This window comes from Talpa europaea (genome assembly GCF_964194135.1).
Source record: "Talpa europaea genome assembly, chromosome: 4".
NCBI lineage: Eukaryota > Metazoa > Chordata > Mammalia > Eulipotyphla > Talpidae > Talpa > Talpa europaea.
The window spans coordinates 112,006,833-112,026,850 of NC_140070.1; positions in this window are offsets into that span (position 1 = coordinate 112,006,833).

Sequence of the window (20,018 nt, forward strand, 5' to 3'; positions counted from 1 at the left end):
GGATCCCACATGGTGCGCAGACCTCTCCTGCCACCCGCTGCTCCCCTCAGCAGTGTACTTCAGTCCTTCTGCCTGCTCTGCTCCCCACTCTGGCTCTGGTGAATTCTCTCACCCTCCCGCGCTTCTGACTGTACCCAGTGCATGTATAAACAAAACAAACAGACAAATATAATAAATAAATAAAAAAACATGCCTCTATAAAAAAAATAAATAAATAATTAAAAAAAAACCACAAAAAGACAGCAAATAATTAATAGACATGCCTATAACTAACCAATCAGATTTATACATTGTGTATATTTTGCCATATTGGTTTCAGAATTTTCAAGAGATTAAAACATATTTTGGGAAGAAAAAATATAACCTTTCTTTAAAAAAAAATTTTAAAGGGAAAGAAAAATTTTTAAGGAAAGAAATATTTAAAAATAAAAGCTTGTGATACAAATTTATCTAACACCACTTTGAAATTTTATTTTCTTTGTTCTCTACAAAAATTTTATCTGTCCTGATATTAATATATATCTTTCCCATCATATCTTTATTGGATTTTTGACATTTTCTCATGAATTATGGGAGTCCTTTATAAATTCTGAACAAAATTCTTATCATTCTCATTTATTTTTGTTGCAAGAGGCTTCTGCCTGTCTTTAACTTGCAATTAAATTCACAAGTGTCCTGTCATAAAGCATTTTTAAATTTTAGGACCTCCCTGGTGGCGCAGGCAGTTGAGTGCAGTGCTGTGAGGCTGTCCACAGGCTCTGCAGTGCTGGTTTGATCCCCGCCAGTCACGGAGCAACACACATGGTGAGCAGACCTCTCCTGTCTTGCCTGCTGCTCCCCTCAGCAGTGTATTTCCTCAGTCTGCCTGTTCTGTTCCCCGCTCTGTCTCTGGTGAATTCTCTCAACCTCCCACACATCTGGCCTGTACCCCGGTTCTTGCATAAATAAAATAAATCTTTTTAAAAAAAATTTTTAAACTTTAATGGAGTGAAAATATCATTTTTTATTATTCATTTATGTACTTGCTGATTAAATCCAACCTAATTCCACTGTTATTAATGATTTCTAAGTTTTTTCTAAAATTTTGAAAGTTCTGTATTTCATATTTGAATTTTTAGCAAAAATGTATCATTAATTGCTTTTATAATTAATAATGTCATTTTATGGGGCAGAAAAGAAAAAATGGTTCAGAATCTTAGCTTTCAGAAGTATTTGCATTTATCCATTTACTTTAATTTTCATTTCCAGCCTTATCTCCTTTTGTTATGTAATTGTGATGATACATTTTTTATTTAAAAGCAACAAATAATACTATTAACATTCCATAATAATTCACAGAAAACATGAAGTTGAGGAATCCAGAGAAGCAATGTTTGTAAAGGAGAACATATATGTAATTTTTTTCTTTGTAACATATATGTGGAATACATAAAACCCAAACCAAGTACATCCATTAGCTCTTTATCTTACATAAACTTTATGTGTTCCTCCACTGTAGAAAATTACATAAACTTTCAAATGCTTATTATTCAGACCTCTGTATTCTCCACTAAACCATAGGCTTCTTTGGTTTAGAGAAAGATCTCACTTATCTTTGTATCACTAAATAGATCCAACAAGTAGTTGGTGCCAGAGTGAACACTGTGATGGAAGAAAGAAGACCTAGATTTTAACTGAGTAAGTAGCCACCAAACTAGTATCTTTAGACAAATTTCTTCTGAATACTCAGTCTCTTCATCTGCAAATTGAGGCAAGGGGATACGATAATCTCTAAATTATTTACTCCCTCTGACATTCCAGACTGTCTGACTCTTTAAGAAGAAAAGTATTTATGGGGCCCATAAATATTCCTTAAAATTTTTATATTTCATGATCCTATTAAGTAGCCCAATCTTTCAGCAACCTATGACATCTAATACTAACAGGTGTTTACTCAAAAACAGATGGAAATTGTGGTCCCTGAAGACTGCCAATTTTTCAGCAGAGATGTCCTTGCAGCTAGGACTATGAGCTGTTTTCTGGTAAGTAGCCATGAGAATACCAGAGAGTGAGCTTAACATGAGATACCAATTGGAGCTCTCTTGCCACTGAGATTTCTGGCAGGATATAGGACTGTATCATTTCCTAACTAGTTTGACGTTCCATCTGTCCCATAGACTCCTACCTGTTAGAGGGAGTTTGTGATTACATCTCCCTCTAGTGACTAAAACCTTTGCATAGTGCAAAATCTCCTGTGGCATGTGAGTAATAATATTTGGCTAGAAATAAAAACAATATATTAGTCTTTTGATATATTAGTCTTTTGATTAGTCTTTCATTGTTGCTTGGTGGAAAGAGTAAAGTGGCTTATATATTCCATTTTGAGTTGAGAAAAACTAAAGCAAAGGAGACATTTTTGTGTTTTTCTGTGAACCATTAATACTATGCACCAGGCCAACCATCACCAGTCTCATAAAGGATAGGATCATCTCCAGTGAAAATTATTTTTCTGTTCATTCTATGTATAATTGTCTACAAAACTATTTCTTGATGAAATAGTCACAAAATTATGTTTTATACCAACTTACTAAAAACACTAAGAGTATACATTTTAAAGCCACTGATATAGTTTCTTAAAGGAAATTAATAATAGTAGTTAGCCAAATTTAACATCAAATCAATAGCTGGAAAAATAAATTAGACCAGAGACACAACATTCATCTTTTAGGACCATGATTTCTCCCAAGAAAGCTGAGAGAAATGGCAACATTTGTATTTGTATCATTCCTTCTGCAATAGTCCAATGTGGCTCAAGAGAAAATATTAGGCAAATAAATAACTATTTGTCCTTACACAAATTAAATGAGTAAAAATCCCCCCCACCTGCTGCATTGAGAAATAACTTGCTTGTGGTTTCATAAGTAAGGGGCCAAATTAGTGGCATCACTTCAAGTCTCTAACCATGGGACATTTCACCTTTAACATCAAATACCCTACTTCCTCAAGTTAGTACAACTTTAGGCATGGGTAATAATATCATGGACCATAAAAAAAAGTGTTTACTATTGTGATCAGGTTCATTTAACAGTCTTCATTAACACCATAGCATCTGCAATGGAGCTAAGAACTAGGCTATGAGGAAAAAGGAATTTTCGCAAGCTCATTGGGAAATCCCTCTTGGTTTTTCAGTTTCATTTTTTTCAGTTCATGTTAGAAATTTCTTCATACCTCTCAGCCTGATTAGTCTTTTGATTAGCCTGTCATGACCACATTAAACCTAATGTGGTCAGGTGTTTTTTGTTGTTGTTGTTGTTATTTGTTTTTTACCATTGACCTTGCAGATGGAAAATTAAAGCAGTCACATATGTAGTTGACCTAGAAACTATTGATTAATCTATCAGACTATTGCATTCTATATCACAGAAAACTAAAGTTCAAAACAGGTAAAAGAGTTCCCAGGAAAATGTGGAAAGTGTAGAGCTGGAAGGCAGACCTCAAGATTCCAAGGACTGTGTTCTTTGGCAGGCTCATGTAAAATAAGCTTCTTGGAAGTTACAGTTTTTTCAATAATGCTACTATTAATCAGAACATGTTTTGTATTCCTCTTTGGGCATTATACTTATTCTGTGGCATATTATTAGTGATTTGATTTTTTTTTCAGCACAGACTATTAGTTCAGTAAGGGTCTTGTCTGTTTAATTTAATAATACTTATGTTGGACAGCCAAAGGACAACTTGCTGTCTTGTTAGTGAGGTGCCAACAAGAAGGACAGGAGACAAAACTCCCCAATCCAGGCCATTTATATTCCTTATTACTATGAAAATTGGGTGAATGTCTAATGACTCAGATTCTAGGCCTATTTTGAGTGTGTGCATCAATGTGAATGAAAATTCTTCATATGCTGATACTGCTACTCCTTTGCCACCCAAGACAATTTTTCTCTTCCCAGGATACACTGGGTACCTAGTCACCATAACAGCATATTCTATCTTTTCCCCACAATCCACAAGATCTGTTCAAATCACCAAAACAGAAAGCATTCCTTTCCTTCCTCTAATCCATTTTCTCTCAAATCTGATTTAAGCATGGGGATTCTACCTACCCCTGAAATTAAGACTTTCAAAACTAAAAAATTCAAAGGTTAAATCTATTGGTTTTAATTTCTGCAATATGCTCCCCACTTTAAAGTAATACAAAGAATGCCCACCAAGATGAATGGAGATGTCTAAAAAGAAATACTAGGAGTAAAAATTACATCAGAATATTTAAGTAACTTATATGAATAGAGTGAAGCAGGAGATACTAGTTCAGAGAAGTACATTGGTAGTTTGTTGTTTTAAGGCTGAGGAGATTTTGTAGATTTGTTATAATCAAACCTTATGTGAATTATCTAAATATTTGACACATAATATTGATATATGCTCAACAATTCATTGCTTTGGTTTATAGTATAATGCTTTATTGTGACTAGCATAGTTATAGTCATAGATTATCATATAATTTGTAAATGAAAGTTGCTGATTAGATATTTTAATAATATGCTATTTCAAAGACTAGAATATAGTCAAAACTAAAAAACTTCAAATTCTATTTTTCATTTCCAAAAAAAATGCCTTAAAATGAGAAGCAATGAAATATTTACAAATAGGATTTTCTGACATTATACTTAGGGCAGCTCAATCAATCATAATACTTAGCTGAAAAGGACAGGATAGGAAATATAGATTAACTGTCTAGATATTTTTTCTTAATACAAGAATACTGAGCCCTGTAGAGGTGAATGCTCATTTTCAAGGTGGCAATGCTAATCCCCTGTGGAGATAAGATTAGAGTAGTAAAATTCAGGTATCTAAACTACTTCACATTACCCTCTATGTACTCTTTGTAAATTAAGATATAGGAGACCTAAACTTCAAACCTAGAAGAAATCCAGACTCTTTCTTGCCTTCATACTATACCACAAAACAGCCATTTTAAGCTCAATTAATACCAACAAGACATAGATTACAAGAAACAGATCTGATTGCACCAAACTTTTGTCAATGAATTTTTAATTTCCATAAACTTTTTTTTTAAAGATTTATTTATTTATTTATACAAGCACTGGGTACAGTCAGAAGCGCAGGAGGGTGAGAGAATTCACCAGAGCCAGAGCGGGGAGCAGAGCAGGCAGAAGGACCAAAGTACACCGCTGAGGGGAGCAGCGGGCGGCAGGAGAGGTCTGCGCGCCATGTGGGACCCTCCTCTGGTGGCTGGGGAGCAGCCGGGGATCGAACCAGCGCTGCAGAGGCTGCGGGCAGCTTTGCAACCCAGCGCTCAACTGCTGCGCCACCGGGGAGGCCCAATTTCCATAAACTTTTATTCTTATTTCCCATGGCTTCTAAAACTGTATAGCTAATAACATATCATTTAACAATCTTTTAAAAAAAGTCTTTGTTTTGTTTTATTAAATTCCCATAATTCTACTTCTTTGCATTTGCTCATTTTTATTTTTCTAGATACTTAATTAAGGCAAAAAATCTGGTTGCTTTTGCAGTCTCAACCTATTTAAAAAAATTCAATCTGACTACTTCCTTACTAAATCAGTTGAAAAGATAAAAATAAACAAATGCAAGAGTTATTCAGGAATAACAAAATAATTTTACCTGGACAATCCCAAACACAGAAGCTCAAAAATACTCTCTAAACAACAAGACAAAGGACGTACAGTGAGAACTGTCTTTATCATAGACACACCTGAAATATGCACTCAAATCAGACATGTTCAACCTAATAGCTCTTGTAAGCTGATGTTAGAGTATTTTTATAAAGATTTTTATTTAATTAAACCTCACCCATTTATAATCCATGTAAATAAACTTAAGGATAAAACATGAAGCTCTCAAGAGAGTATCCTGGTAAAAGTACAGTAGAAGAACAAGTGACTATGAAAAGAGTAAACCTCAGGAACAGGTTTAAATGCCATAAACTCCTTTCCTGTACTTTACAAATTGCATCTCATTATTGAAAAATGTTTTATATATATAAAAAAATAACTTCATCAGCATGAAGCACAAACATTAAAACAAATACTTTTGGTATGACAACTATAAATAATGAGAATTTGCAAGCCAGGGAGGAATCTATGATGGATTATTTTCTTGTTTGTATCTTCTATTTATTCAGAGTACATTATTATGGTCTGTGAATTTGTTCTTAGCACTTACCTCCTCAAGCTGTACAGTCTCGAAATAAAATTGAAGCAATACTGTATAGCTTACCTATTGTTTGATGAAAATTTTTGGAGAAAAAGTCAGCAGAATTAAAAAATATATATCATTATTGTTAATTAATGTAACATTGGGTTACAACATAATATATGACTCAGAAATATAGGATCCCATCTCTTCAGGTATATTCTTTCATATCACATCCATATCCAAGGCACCCCTAGTGATCCCTGTAGTCCAGTGTTCTCCCACCCTCTCTGGTAGCTTCAATAGTCAGATTTCCAGGGGATTTTGTAGTTTCTTTTTTCTATGCTTTTTTCTTATTTCTCTATATTCAGCATGTGAGTGAAGTCACTGGAATTTAACTTTCTCCTCTGACTAGGATAAGATGTAATGGTGAAAGAGAGAGTAACTTCAGGGCATTGGGTCTGAGGGCCTGGAAGGGTAGCATTGCATCAATAGAGCTGGGGCAGGCCCTGGAGGAAGCAGGTCTGAGATATATACTCCTTCATCAGTGTCTCAGCTCATCAAGCACATTTAATAGCAAAAGTCAGAAAGTTAAGGGAGTTCTGCCCTATCACCTTTTTAGCACAGGCTTAGCACAATTGGACTATGGTTTGTTGGATTTTATGGCAACACACTTCTGAATATAGCCACTTGAGATATTTCAGTATGAACAGAACCTCATTCTAAGAACTTCTTTACCTCCCAATGAAAATTATCTACAGAAATTTGAATCACAGTTTTCTAAACAATAAATTCTATTCCTTTGGATATTGTCATTTACATTTATTTTACCTTTTACATTTCTGGGGAAAACACTTTGATTTGTATTAGATATTCTATCTAAAATGCTATTTAAAAAAAAATGCTGTAGATACAGTCAGGGGATAAAATTCCAGTTGGAATGGAAGATATGGTAAAGGACCAAAGTTAAAGCAGTTTTGACGTGATAATTTCTATTAATAATTGTAAGAATAAACAGCTCCTTTCTAGCTGACAAATCCTTTCCCTTAGGAACTATAGGGGTGCTAAATTATTCATCTTTCCTATTGGGAAGCCAACGGATATCTGAAGTGTGTATATAAAGAAATAGAGATGGCAGTCTATTATTTAGAATGATAAAGGTATTTAGCAGGGCGATAAAAGTTAAAATCTATAAATCTGTAAGTTAATGTTGAGAAGAAGTATAATGTTCATAGGAGGGAGTCATTAGATGCTGTGTCAGTTAGATTTTGAGCAGAAAACAGATGGCACACTGTTGTTGAAGAGAGTTTAATGAAAAACAATTTACAAAGCTGTGGACCATGTTTAGGTAAAACAATGAGAAATGATGAAGTACCCAAATTCTTCCAAGGAACAGGGGAAGAAATAATTACCAGTACTTGGCATGATTTATACCTGTAGGGGAGGGTCACTTTTAGGAGCCATAGCTCAAAGGACTTGTAGCCATGTAGACAGGTGCCAGTGCCCACCATGCTCCAATAGAAAGGTAGCCAGGGGACACACATATCATCCTTTGATCTTCTGATGATGCCTCTCCTAGTCCAGACTCATTTTAAAGACACAGCATGGGATCCTAGCCAGTGCCATTCAGAGATTTGCCTCTTAAGTCATAGTAGGGTAGAGAATGGTGGAGAATGAGCTTAAAGAAACACAGAGAATTCCAGAACAGATATTTTCTAAGATGGGAAGTGTAGACATGTGAAAATTGCCTGGGAAAATACATCGTTGTCTACAAAAAAAAATAATAATTTTAACACAAAATTTGAAAGAATAAAGTTAAAAAGGAATCCTTACCACTCAGAGATAATTATTGTTTATACTTTATTTATACACCGTTTCAGATTTTTTCTAGAAAGATCTGTGATAGCTGATATTTACTGATCCAATCAATAAATATATGTGGGTGGGCAGAATTTTAGAAGATTTTTAAATTGATAGTACAGTGAAATTAATTGTAAAAACTACTAAACAGATTGCTTTCTTACAGTGGACTTTAATTCTAAGATTAGGGCCTCCCTGGTGGTGCAGTGGTTAAGTGCTGGGTTGCGAAGCTGCCTATAGCCTCTGCAGCGCCGGATCTTCAACACAAAAATAAATGAATAAAATCTTTTTAAAAAACCAACTTTTCATTTACGATATGCATGGATTCACAGATTTTTAAATGTTATTCTATGCTTATAATTCAATGTTACCATTCTTTCTTTAGGTATTTACATAATCCAGGTTAGCAGAGGCCTGGACAATCTGGCTTCTGTGTCCTTTTGATGTGTCCCCATTGCTCTAAGAGTAATACTTTGCTTTCCAACTTTAGGTAATGTTCCAGGATCATTTTGTACTTTCCCTGACCAAATCCTGGAAACAGCCATTTCTTCAAAGATCTCTGACTCACTTAGCTGAGAACTCTATTTCAAAGCCAAAATATAAGTGGTATTATGTTGCTTGATATGGATCTATCACTGTTCCCAAAGCTTACTAGTGTGAAGAGCAAAGGAATACAAACATACACAGACACACATGCCTATTTTTATTTACATATATGTCTATTGAAGATAAGAAGCAGAGGTCCCCTGAAATTTAGGTAGCTACAGAGGCAAAAGTCAAGTGTAGGGGACAGGAATGGAGGATAGGGTCAAGGCCAAGAGTGGGTGAGGTTGGGGCAGGGATGAATAGGCAACAATGGCTGGGCCAGAGGCTGGAGGTAGGAACCAGCAGGTCTTCAGCAAACAGTCTTTTTAAGAGGGGAGTATTCTCATTTTTTGATCCTATCATGCTCTATCTAGCTCTCTATCTTGAAAATTATTAATTGGTTCTAATATCTTCAAATCTAACCTAAATAGCACACTTTCATTTTGCTATTTTCCCTTGCCATGTTTGTAGATTCATTGAAGAAATTGACAAGATGATTCTAATATTTATAAAAGATCTAGGATGACTAAAAAAGTTCACATTCGGGGCCTCCCTGGTGGCGCAAGGGTTTAAGATGCAACTCATGAAGCTTACTTCAAGTTCAATCTCAGGCCAGGGAGCTACACACATGGTGCAGCAGACCTCTCCTTACTTACCTGCTGCTCCCCTCAGCAGTGTATTTCAGTCAATCTGCCTGTTCTGGTCCCCACTCTGCCTCTGGTGAATCCTCTCGCACCTCTGGCCTGTACCCCCTTCTTATATGAATAAATAAATAAATCTTAAAAAAAAATTTACATTTGTATCCTGTAGTATTTGAAAGTTTAATCAGAAATTGAGTTATCACAATGAAAGTGACCCAAGGTGAGGAAAGTTAAGAAAATAAATTTAAAAATAAAGATTAATAGCTATATGCTTACTGTATTCAAGATATTATATAGGCATTTGTTGTATGATACCTTTTTGTTCTCATAATAACCCTGTGAGTTAGTTTTAATTAGGACCCTTTCTTCACTTATAAAGAAACTATGTTAAGTAACTTTTCTGATCATAAATGTATTTGGTGGCAGAATCAGAATACAAATTCAAGGTTTTCTGACTATAGATATTATCTATAAATGAAAAGGAACAGAAAAAAATGGTATTTACATTCTATACTCAATATAGACATGCTGAAACATGTTTGCCTTTCCAATGTATTATCAGTATCTCTAAAGAAGAGCAGATGTTTCATTATAAAGTGACACCTTGTTCTTCATGACATAGACTAAAAATATTTCTTTCCAAAATTTTTCAAAATGAGTGCATGGAAATATAAAGTAGGAAAAAATAATGAAAGTGGGTAGGGCCAGATTAAATCCCAAGCAATCATTCCCAGTAGTTGTGCAGTTAAGACAATACATATAGGCATTCTTGTTAGGGGGGAAGGATGTCCTGAACAAACTCCACAAATAGGTTTTTGGACTCCACCCCCTCCCCAGACCAAAGATATCCAAGACACCAAGAACTATAAATCCCCATAATGTCATCATCATGAAAGGGAGAGTTTCTGGGAACCGAGGGTGGAGCTAAAGAGTCAGGTTTGGTATATAACCAAACATATGGGCCTTGTGGGGGGGGCTCTTGGTTTTTAGCCAGCTCTCAGCATGCTATTGGGATTCTAGCTCAGCAGAACTGGTAGGACGCATTCACAGATTTATCTCCCTCTCTTCCTGAGTTATTCATTTTTTCATTTACCCTTCTTTTGTAAATAAAGTCTTTATTAACCTTTTTGTGTGTGCCTGAAGTAGGTTATTATCATAAGTCCCTTTTAAGCATGCAGGTGAGGCCCCACAGTGAGACAACCCATTTCATATTGGGGTTGCCCTGTAACATTCTCACACTCCCATTCACTGTAATAAATGGAATTAAAGAATTGGGAAGGACCCAAGCTTGATTATCATACAAGGATAGTGCTCAGAAAATAAAATGTTGAGATCAATAGGCAGGCTTTTCTAACATTCAATAAGAAAACAAAATGAACAGGAATAACTTGTCCATTTACACTAGGACAAAATACATTACTGTCAATAAGTATCCATTAGTATTTTTTGAGTCTTCCTGTAGGGATATAAAGACATGAAAGCTCAATATTATTATGTTTGAGGAATGAAGAAATATCTGATTCAATTATTGAAATTACAAAGAAATCAGAATAACGACAGCAAAAAGATGTGTCAATTGCCTGGAATAAATTGATTATGGAGTCCTGGAAGAAGGAAGCAGAAAGCACAGATTGGGGCAAGGAGAAGAAAGTTATGATGGAAGCAGGGTAATTCAATTCAATATAGGGCATGGAGAGGAAATGCATTCAGGGAACTGCAAGTAATTCATTACAACTAAAGAAATGTTGGTAGAAGGCAGGGGATGAAGCTCAGGAGGCAGAATTTGCAGACTTTGGGATTTTATCCTTAGGGTATGGAACCATGAAATGTTTTACACAATGGGATAATCTAGTTGCACTGTAATGGTAATCTGGTGCAGGCTGGGGTCTAGGTGATGATTACAAGTCACAGAGTTCAAAGGAAACATGATGGAAACCAAGTCTGAAGTTGTAGAAGTGAGACTGACAAGTGAATTTGAGGATATTTAGGAGGCAGAATTAGAAATGAGCAAACTTGACTTTGCAGGACTGCAGGGAAAGAGTCAAGGCTAACCTAGGGACTTGGGGTGCAAGTGGTTGGATGGACATAAGCATTGTAACAGGATGACTTTCACAGGACCTTGCTTCTCTTTGTAGATGTCTAGATCTAAATAAAGAGAAGCAAAAGCAAAAGGTAAACATGGAATTTCACCCACACTTCTTTTGTGAATTAAACTTTGTTAATTAAGAATAACTGCATTGTCTAAGCTTTGATTTTGACCAAATGGCAGAATGACCACCACCAAATGTGTTTGGTAATCCTAGTTTTACCCAGAACCTGCAATGTCGATTTTTCTTGTTTTGAGGATACAAACACATAATTCCTTTCTAAACATTGTGAATGATTCACTCTATCTGACTAATGGCTTGACATGTAAAAGAAAAGAGGAGAAATTGCCACAAGCAGATGAAGGTGAGGCCAAGCAAATATGTTAAATGTGAACACCTGCTATTCTACAAATAATGAGTTATTTTAGAAGTTTCAAGTTGAATAAGTACAAAAGCCCCTGTGGGAACAGAAACATCTCCACCCAGAAAGATCTCTTACCACACTCTGGGATCTTACCCTGTGCTGCTGAAAATGAGCTCAGTACAGATATAACTGTCTATGGTTAGTATGAACTAAGTGGTATTTCCTCATTTGTTCTGTCATAGGGCAACCTCAATGTGAAATGTGTTGGCCTAACTGTGGGTCCTCACCCACACACTTTAAAGAGACTTATAATTAGACTCAACTGCAGGCTCACACACACAAAAGGGTTTATTTACAAAAAGGGGAAATGAAGAAATGAATGAATGAGGGAGAAAGAGAGAGAGGTAAATTGGTGAATGCATCTTACCAGTTCTGCTGAGCTGAAACCCCAATAGCACACTGAAAGCCAGTGAAAAACCCAGGACCACCAAGATTATATATCTGGTTATATACCTCACCTGACACCTAACTCCACCATCAGTTCCTAGCAATCCTCTTTTCGGTGGTGATATTAGGGGATCTGTAGTCCTTGGTGTCTTGGATCTCTTTGGTCTGGGGTGGGGGTGGGGTCCATAAAACCTATCTGTGGAGTTTGTTCAGGACATACTTTCCCCCAGTAGTTCTCCTTCCTTTTCCACATTTGTTCACACATTGATTGCATCCACAATCTCAACTAAGCTTCAGAAACTCAGCCTGATGCCCTATGTGTTCCGTTTTCTAAGGTCACTGTTTTCTAAGAAATTTCCCCTACAGGGGAGCCTCTTTACCTCCCAGGTGTCCTAACATAGGGCTGAGACTCAAGAGATCTGAACTAGAATTTTCTCAATTTTCCATTCCTTAAAATGGAAACCCTCATGACTCAGTCACTGCATCATAATGAAAGTCCAATATAATGATGGAAATTGTTCTTTGTAAGCTTAAAATGCTATATAAATGCAAGGGTTTTTTTTTTTTAAGATTTCTTTATTTATGCATACAAGAACTGGGACACAGGCCAGAGTTGTTGGGAGGTGAGGGGATTCACCAGACGGAGTGGGGAACAGAACAGGCAGATTGACTGAAATACACTGCTGAGGGGAGCCGGTGGGGAGACAGCAGAGGTTTGCTGCACCATGTGAGTAACTCCCTGGCTGGGGATTGAACTTACACTGCAGTGGCTGTGGATAGCTTCACAGTGCTGTGCTTAACCCCTTGTGCCACCAGGGAGGCCCTAAGGAGTTATAATTGTTATCCAAATTTTTCCATTCAGTTTATACATTTTGTATGAATTGCATTAACAGTGGACTGTAGTTTCTTCATTTATATTAAGAGGATAAAAACACTGCTTTAAGCGAGTGAATATAAGAGCAAAATAAGTAAAGATATGAAGCATATTGCCCAAGTGTTTGAAGCCGTAAACACTGACTAAAAGGCGGTACTCTTGATAGAAGTATTTCTATACTATTATTATTATTGTTATTATTATCGCTCTATTTCAGAGCAATCAATATTTGATCCTCCCCTATCTACAGAGTACAAATGCACAGTTTGGGGTAGGGGGGAATGCTGCAGAAGGGATGGTGTGATACACATCTTGGTGGGGAGGAGTAGTAGTGTGTTGTTTGAGTGGTAGACGCAGCCCAAGCATGACCCTGGCTTGACACTAATGTCACATACCCACTGATAATAAATAAGGTTTGGTGAGACAGTAAGACTAAGCTTTCTTAGAATTGAATCTCATGGAATGACAACGGAGACAATATCTTGTGTGCTTCTCAAACTATCACTTGCAATATGTTTGAGTTGTCCTTTTTGGCCTTCCCCCTAGTGATGGGGTGGCTAATGGCAAGTATTATTATTCTTTCCAGTGTGGAAAAGGCCTATCTTGTCCTGGAGTTTAGATCCTTTAGCTTGAGAATTGGTCAAGTTAAACATCATTCGCTTAACTCATTTTCTTCCCAGACTATGAGATGAGGCCCAGAAAGAAGTGAATTGCCAGATGTTGTAGTGCATAGTCATAGGGAAACCATGCCTAGTCTCCTCATACTTCACTAGGACTTGCTTCCTCTTCTATTCTGCAGTCAGTTAATTTGATCCCTGTTGGCGCAGACCACCTTGTTTTTGGTTTTCAGAAGCTAAGCACCTGGGTGGTTTCTTATCTGAGTTTGGGATACCTGCCAGGTTTGTGGATGGGCTAGGGTGGCTGACTCAGACTTCGGAACACTTGACGCCTTAGGGGCCAAGGTACAGTCTAAAAGAAGGGTGTGGGTTCTGGGCACTTCCCCATAACTCTCTAGTTTTGTCAGCATGACTGGGTGAGTGAGGGGGAGGGAGCACAGTCTCACCTGCAGGGCTCTTGCTAATGAGTTCTGGGACATGGAACAGCTTTGATTACTCACCCAGTTCAGGATCTACTTGGCCCAGGTAAGCTGAGCAATGACTGGGGGGGATCACTCATTGTGCAAAGAATGAAAAGAGACTTGCTTTTGCAAGAAAAAAAAAAAACATTATTATTCATGCATTCATTCATTTATGTAAGAGATATTTATTGATTACCTACCACATGCCAGGAGTTTTACAAATTTTCAGGTACACAAAGGCAAATAACATATTTTCAAGATTGAGAAATGGCAAGTAAGACCAAATGTTATGCCTATAACAATGGTAAGCACAAGGCATTTGAAAATTCATACTGATTATGTTTTGTGTATTTTGTGTTTGCATATGTGCAATATTCAAGGAGATTTTCCTGGAGGTGACATTTGAGTTGACTGTTTAAAGATAAAGAAGGGTACAATATCATAAGTGTAAGATAGTGTGGATATTTTGGGAATGAGTGATTCAATAAAGCCATAGCACTGCATCAAAACCAAAAATTATTAGAAGATGCTCTCCATTCAATATCAATTCATTCTAGAAACATTTCATCTCATTTTGCTCTTGAGCAAATGGAAATGTCAGGAGAGTAAGCCATTCTCCTTAGACTCAGGAGATATCAAGCATCAGGCATCATCAGACCTGAACTTCATCTTTCATGTGCTTCTAGTATTAGACTTTAAATGAAGTATTTGAAGGAAACTATCATCAAGACTTTCTCAACTTAAAGACAGCAGAAGTTTGGAACTATCTTTTCATTTTCTAATGGAAACTATAGCGTATAATTTGGTGAGGGACTTGGGTTTATCCTATAAAAAGCTACTTCATCCGCAATGCATCTATAATGCTGTCCCAAAATAATTACAGTAATTAACCCTAAAATATAACTGAGTTTGTATAGGAAAAGGTGGTTCAATTTGGAAAGCTTAGCAAATATCAACCTCACCCTCCTGAAGTGTGAGATAGATACTGCCAGATCATAACTGTCAGGGAGTGAGAGTGAGAAGGAAGAATATGAGAAGGAAGAATATGGATCTGGAAAGTGTGGGGTAGAACATCATTTTCAGAACAAATTTCCCAAGGACATCTCAGTCCTACAAGTTATGTAGCCACCCTGTCCTTTTCCTTCTTTCTTTAACACTCCCTGAGTTTGATGGCCGTGTTTTTCTACAAGCTGAGGTCCCATTGGTCCCTCTCTCCCTTCCTGAGACAAGCCTCTAAACATTGGGAATTTTCATAAAGGCTATCATTGCTAAAAACTGTGAAAAAGGAAGAATTGAAAAGGCCTCCAATATTCCTTATATTTTCTTTGGAGAAAATCAAAAGTGTGTAATCATATCCACTTCTATAGTAAAGAGGCCTGGAATTTTTTGTCTAAAGATTTTGGGTCCAGCACAAGTTTAACATCCAGGACAAAACTTAGCAGGTTTGCCTCATCTTTATTTGGAACTTTAAATAAACAAAGCAGAGAGAAAGTCAGTATATGGATGTATCTGTGTCTCTAGAAGAATCTTGTTGCCGTAGTCCTAAATACTCAGGACTTAAAAAGGTGATAGAGCAGAGAAAAATGACCTGCATGATACTCTAGTCCTTTAAACAATTTTATTTCCAGTTCAGTGATAACAAAAAACAGATATTCATCTTGTGTTTTAGCATTTCTCAAAAGTGTTTAAGCAATTTTTAAAAAAAAATCATGACATTATTTTACATGAAAATATGAATTGGTTTTATAAAAATCACTGGAAAAAATTCTCAGATATGTTCCAGTCCATTGTATTCATTCTACAAATGAGAAAACTGAGTCACACAGAGAGAACTCAATTTGTTTAGGTTCACAAAGGTGATAAGATGCATATTTGAACCAGAATCCCTTGCCGTTTTGCCGTAGATTAAAACCCTGTGCACATCATACTTCTATGGACTCTACAGCCAAGAGAATATTTCCATAGTCATTAACACTCATTATTTAGAAATCTGTGGGCTTACCTCAAATGTGACTGGCTAAAGTAATTTGCTTAAAGTCACACAGTTAATGCACACCTGCAAATAGTTCCATATATCGTTGATTCCAAGTTCAGCATTTACAAGACACTGAAAAATACGTCTTCCCCCAAAAACCTTTGACCCGTGGAATGTCTCAAACTTAAAAATAAATGATTACTGCAGGAATTTTCCCATTTGGGTAGTTCCAGAAAAAACAAATACTCCAAAAGTAAAAACTGTAGACATAACTGTGCTCAGAATGAGTATTAAATGAGTCATCTGCTTTCATTTCTTTAAATAGGTGATACTTTGCATGGCCCATCACATAACAACTTAGAATACTTTAAAATGTAGGGTTCCCTTACTGTCACACATTGTGAGACAAGGATAGAGAGCTGGGCACCTCCCTGGTGTCACAGGGGTTAAAGTCTCAGCACTATGAAACTATCACCAGCCACTGCGGCCTGAGTTTGATCCCCAGCCAGGGAGCTGACCCACATGGTGCAGCAGACCTCTCCTGTCTTGCCTGCAGTTCCCTTCAGCAGTATATTTCAGTCAATATGCCTGTTCTTCTCCCCACTCTGTCTCTGGTGGATCCTCTCACTCCCTGCACCTCTGGCCTATACCCTACTCCTATATCCATAAATAAATTTTAAAAAATAAAAAAGGATATTTATGACAGAAAGGATAACTGCCATATTTGTAAAACTCTGTCCTGTATCTAAAACTGTGATTCTATTATTTTAAAATAATTTTACTGTTGCTAATTTTGAACTATGCCTACAGAAATACTAAAAAAATTGTGGATTTCTACAATTTTTTCATTTCAAAAATGCTCACAACATTAACTCATTTGGTTTGATCCTTAACTCACTAGATTTGACCCTTCCTTACTATTACCACTATTAACTCCTCTTTGAATATAGGAATCTAAAGACCAAAATTTCAAAGATAATAAATGACAATATAAACCTAGGTTTTCTGATTCTAAATCCAAATGGTAAAGGATTACTTCTGGCACATTTCATACCATTGCTTGTTGTATTTGCCTTAGTCTAACAGAGAAAGATATTTTGGTAACCACAGTTCTGAATAGCACTTGTATGTTAAAATATTTAATTGCTTCTTAATAAAGAGTTATTCTAAAGATTTGAGACCATTGGATTATTTTGTGCTTATTAATGGAGGGCTTTTTCTATAAATTCTATCACTGAAAATGGATTTTTCAAAGTATCTAAGTATGTTCATAACTTATCTACTCAATATGTTTCCAGTTAAACTGTCAATATAAAACAGTTCTGCAGGTAAATATATATTATGAAAAGTTGAAATGTATAAAAGAGTGAAATGTATAAGCATTCCTTTGCACAATGAAAATAAGAAAGGAGAAACTTTCAGCATATTTCATTGTCCCCTTTTTGATCTTTTACAAAATCATTATTCCCTTTAACTTGGCCAATGTAAAGATTTGCTAAATTTGATTTAGGTAAGTCCATCTTTAACCTAATTCAGTGCAGAAAATCTTTATTTGTGGTTCCAAGCAAGTAGGCTTATTCTCAGATTTCTGAGCAGATATGTCTCTGGGCAAATATATACGTAATAGAGAGAAGCTCATAGTCAATGCAGCTTTATCTCCCTGGGTCCTCATGATGAGTTTGGTAGAAACTTATTGTTCCATTACTTGCCACCATTACCCTCATCTTCCCACCCCTTGCAAAACCACCTTACCCTCTAGGATTCCTGGTTTCCAGAGTAAGTGTATGGGTGGAAGCTTTCTTGTACTAACACACAATTCTCAACACCAGCAGAAGGTCTGGTAACTCAGCTCAATTCTCATGCTACCTACCCAAAAATAGCATCAGATTCCACAGGTTAAGGGCTCAGTTGCCCAAGACTACCCTTCATGTCAGAGGCCAATCATAAGCCAGACTACTACTGGACTTCTTCCCAACCAGCTACAAACTAGTGGTTCCCAATACCCACTCCTGGGGTTTGACTACTTTGCTAGAACAGCTCACAAAACTCAGAAAATGTATTTATTTACTAGATCACCAATTTAGTATAAAATGATATCATTCAAAATGGCCAAATGGAAGAGATGCATAGAACAAGGCAAGGGGAAAGAGCACAGAGCCTTTGGTGTCTCCAGGTGTGCTGTTTTTCCTGAAGCACATACTCATCAGCCCTGGAGCTCTCACAACACCCTTCTGTTAAGTTTTAATGGACACATCATTATTTAAGCATGACTGACTAATTCACTGACCATTGTTAATTGATATCAACTTCTAACCAATCTCTCTTCCCTGGAGATCTGGAGGTAGATCTGGAAGTTTCATCCTTCTAATCACGTGGTTGATACTCCTGGCAACCGTCTCCCATTCTTAGGTGCTTCCCCAAGTATCACTTTGTTAACATAATAAGCGACCACTTTATCACTCAACATGTAGGAAATTCCAAGGCTTTGGAGAAAATTCCAAGCCAAGAACAGTGGACGAGGACCAAATATATATGAGAAATATACCTTGGTCATCTTAATGACTAAATACATATTTCTAATAACTCACAATATCATACTCAGAGCTCTGTATTATAGTTCATTTCAGCTACTGTGACTGAGAATATAGTTCATTTCAGTGTTTGCTTTGTGACAATTAATATACAAAAATATTATTTAAATGAGGTTAGAACATTGGAATATAGTTCATACATATGTTCAATCAATGTACATACAGAATCCAACCATAAGAAGTCCTCTATCTTTATGGAAAGTGATACAGCTTTACTGCCCCCGTGAGAGGAAAGAGAAAGTCTCCTCTTTTTTTTAATTTTTAAATTTATATATATTTTACATCATTGTCCATTTTTATTTTTTTAAAGATTTATTTTTATTTATTAATACAATCGGTGGGTACAGTCAGAAGCGTGGGAGGGTGAGAGAATTCACCGAGCCAGAGTGGGGAGCAGAGCAGGCAGAAGGACCGAAGTACACTGCTGAGGGGAGCAGCGGGCGGCAGGAGAGGTCTGTGCGCCATGTGGGACCCTCCTCCCGTGGCCGGGGAGCAGCCGGGGGATCGAACCGGCACTGCAGTGGCTGCGGGCAGCTTCGCAACCCAGCACTCAACAGCTCCGCCACTGGGGAGGCCCCATTGTTCATTTTTAAACAATGTTTGCTTCCCCCTCCCAGGTGTAGTCCCCATAGAATTTCCTTCACCAGTGCACCCGTGCACCATCACCTCAGTCCCCTGTGCTCCTCCCTCCCTCCCTCTGAGCCCTCTCCCTCCTCCTCCCATGCAGGATGTCTCTGATTTATAATTGTCTGTTTTTGTTGTATTTTGTATTGTTATTATTTTCCCCCTGATGTTTAATTTGGTTCCTTTATATTCCTCCTATAAGTGAAACCATCCAATATTTTTTCTTTTTCCTTCTGATTTATTTCACTGAGCATAATTCCTTCTAGCAAGGAGTAAGTCTTCTTACTCAGCAATAAACAGATCAGCTAATAAGAGAGTGGCATAACACAACATATAAAAAACACCACACTCTGAAATGCCAGTTTTCTTCCAAGAACTCTTCATTTACAATAGCCCCTATAAAATTATATAAGAAAATGTCTTTTGTTCTAGGAAGTATACGCATACTTGTCCATGACCACACTTTGCAGATTGACTTCTGTTGCTATTCTTGATAAACCCATTTTGCTGGTAAAATAACTGGCTGATTATTAGTTTAACATCAACAAGATCAACACTAACTCTATTCTGGAAACTGCTTTCAAAATCATCGAAGCAAAAACAACACTCAGAACTTGTTTTAAACCATCATCAGTCAGCAGTAAAAGACAAAACAGATTATGAAGAAAATTTGTCGTGCACAACAAAATTAACTTGTAAGTTTAAAAAATTATAAAAGGCAATATATATTTTTATC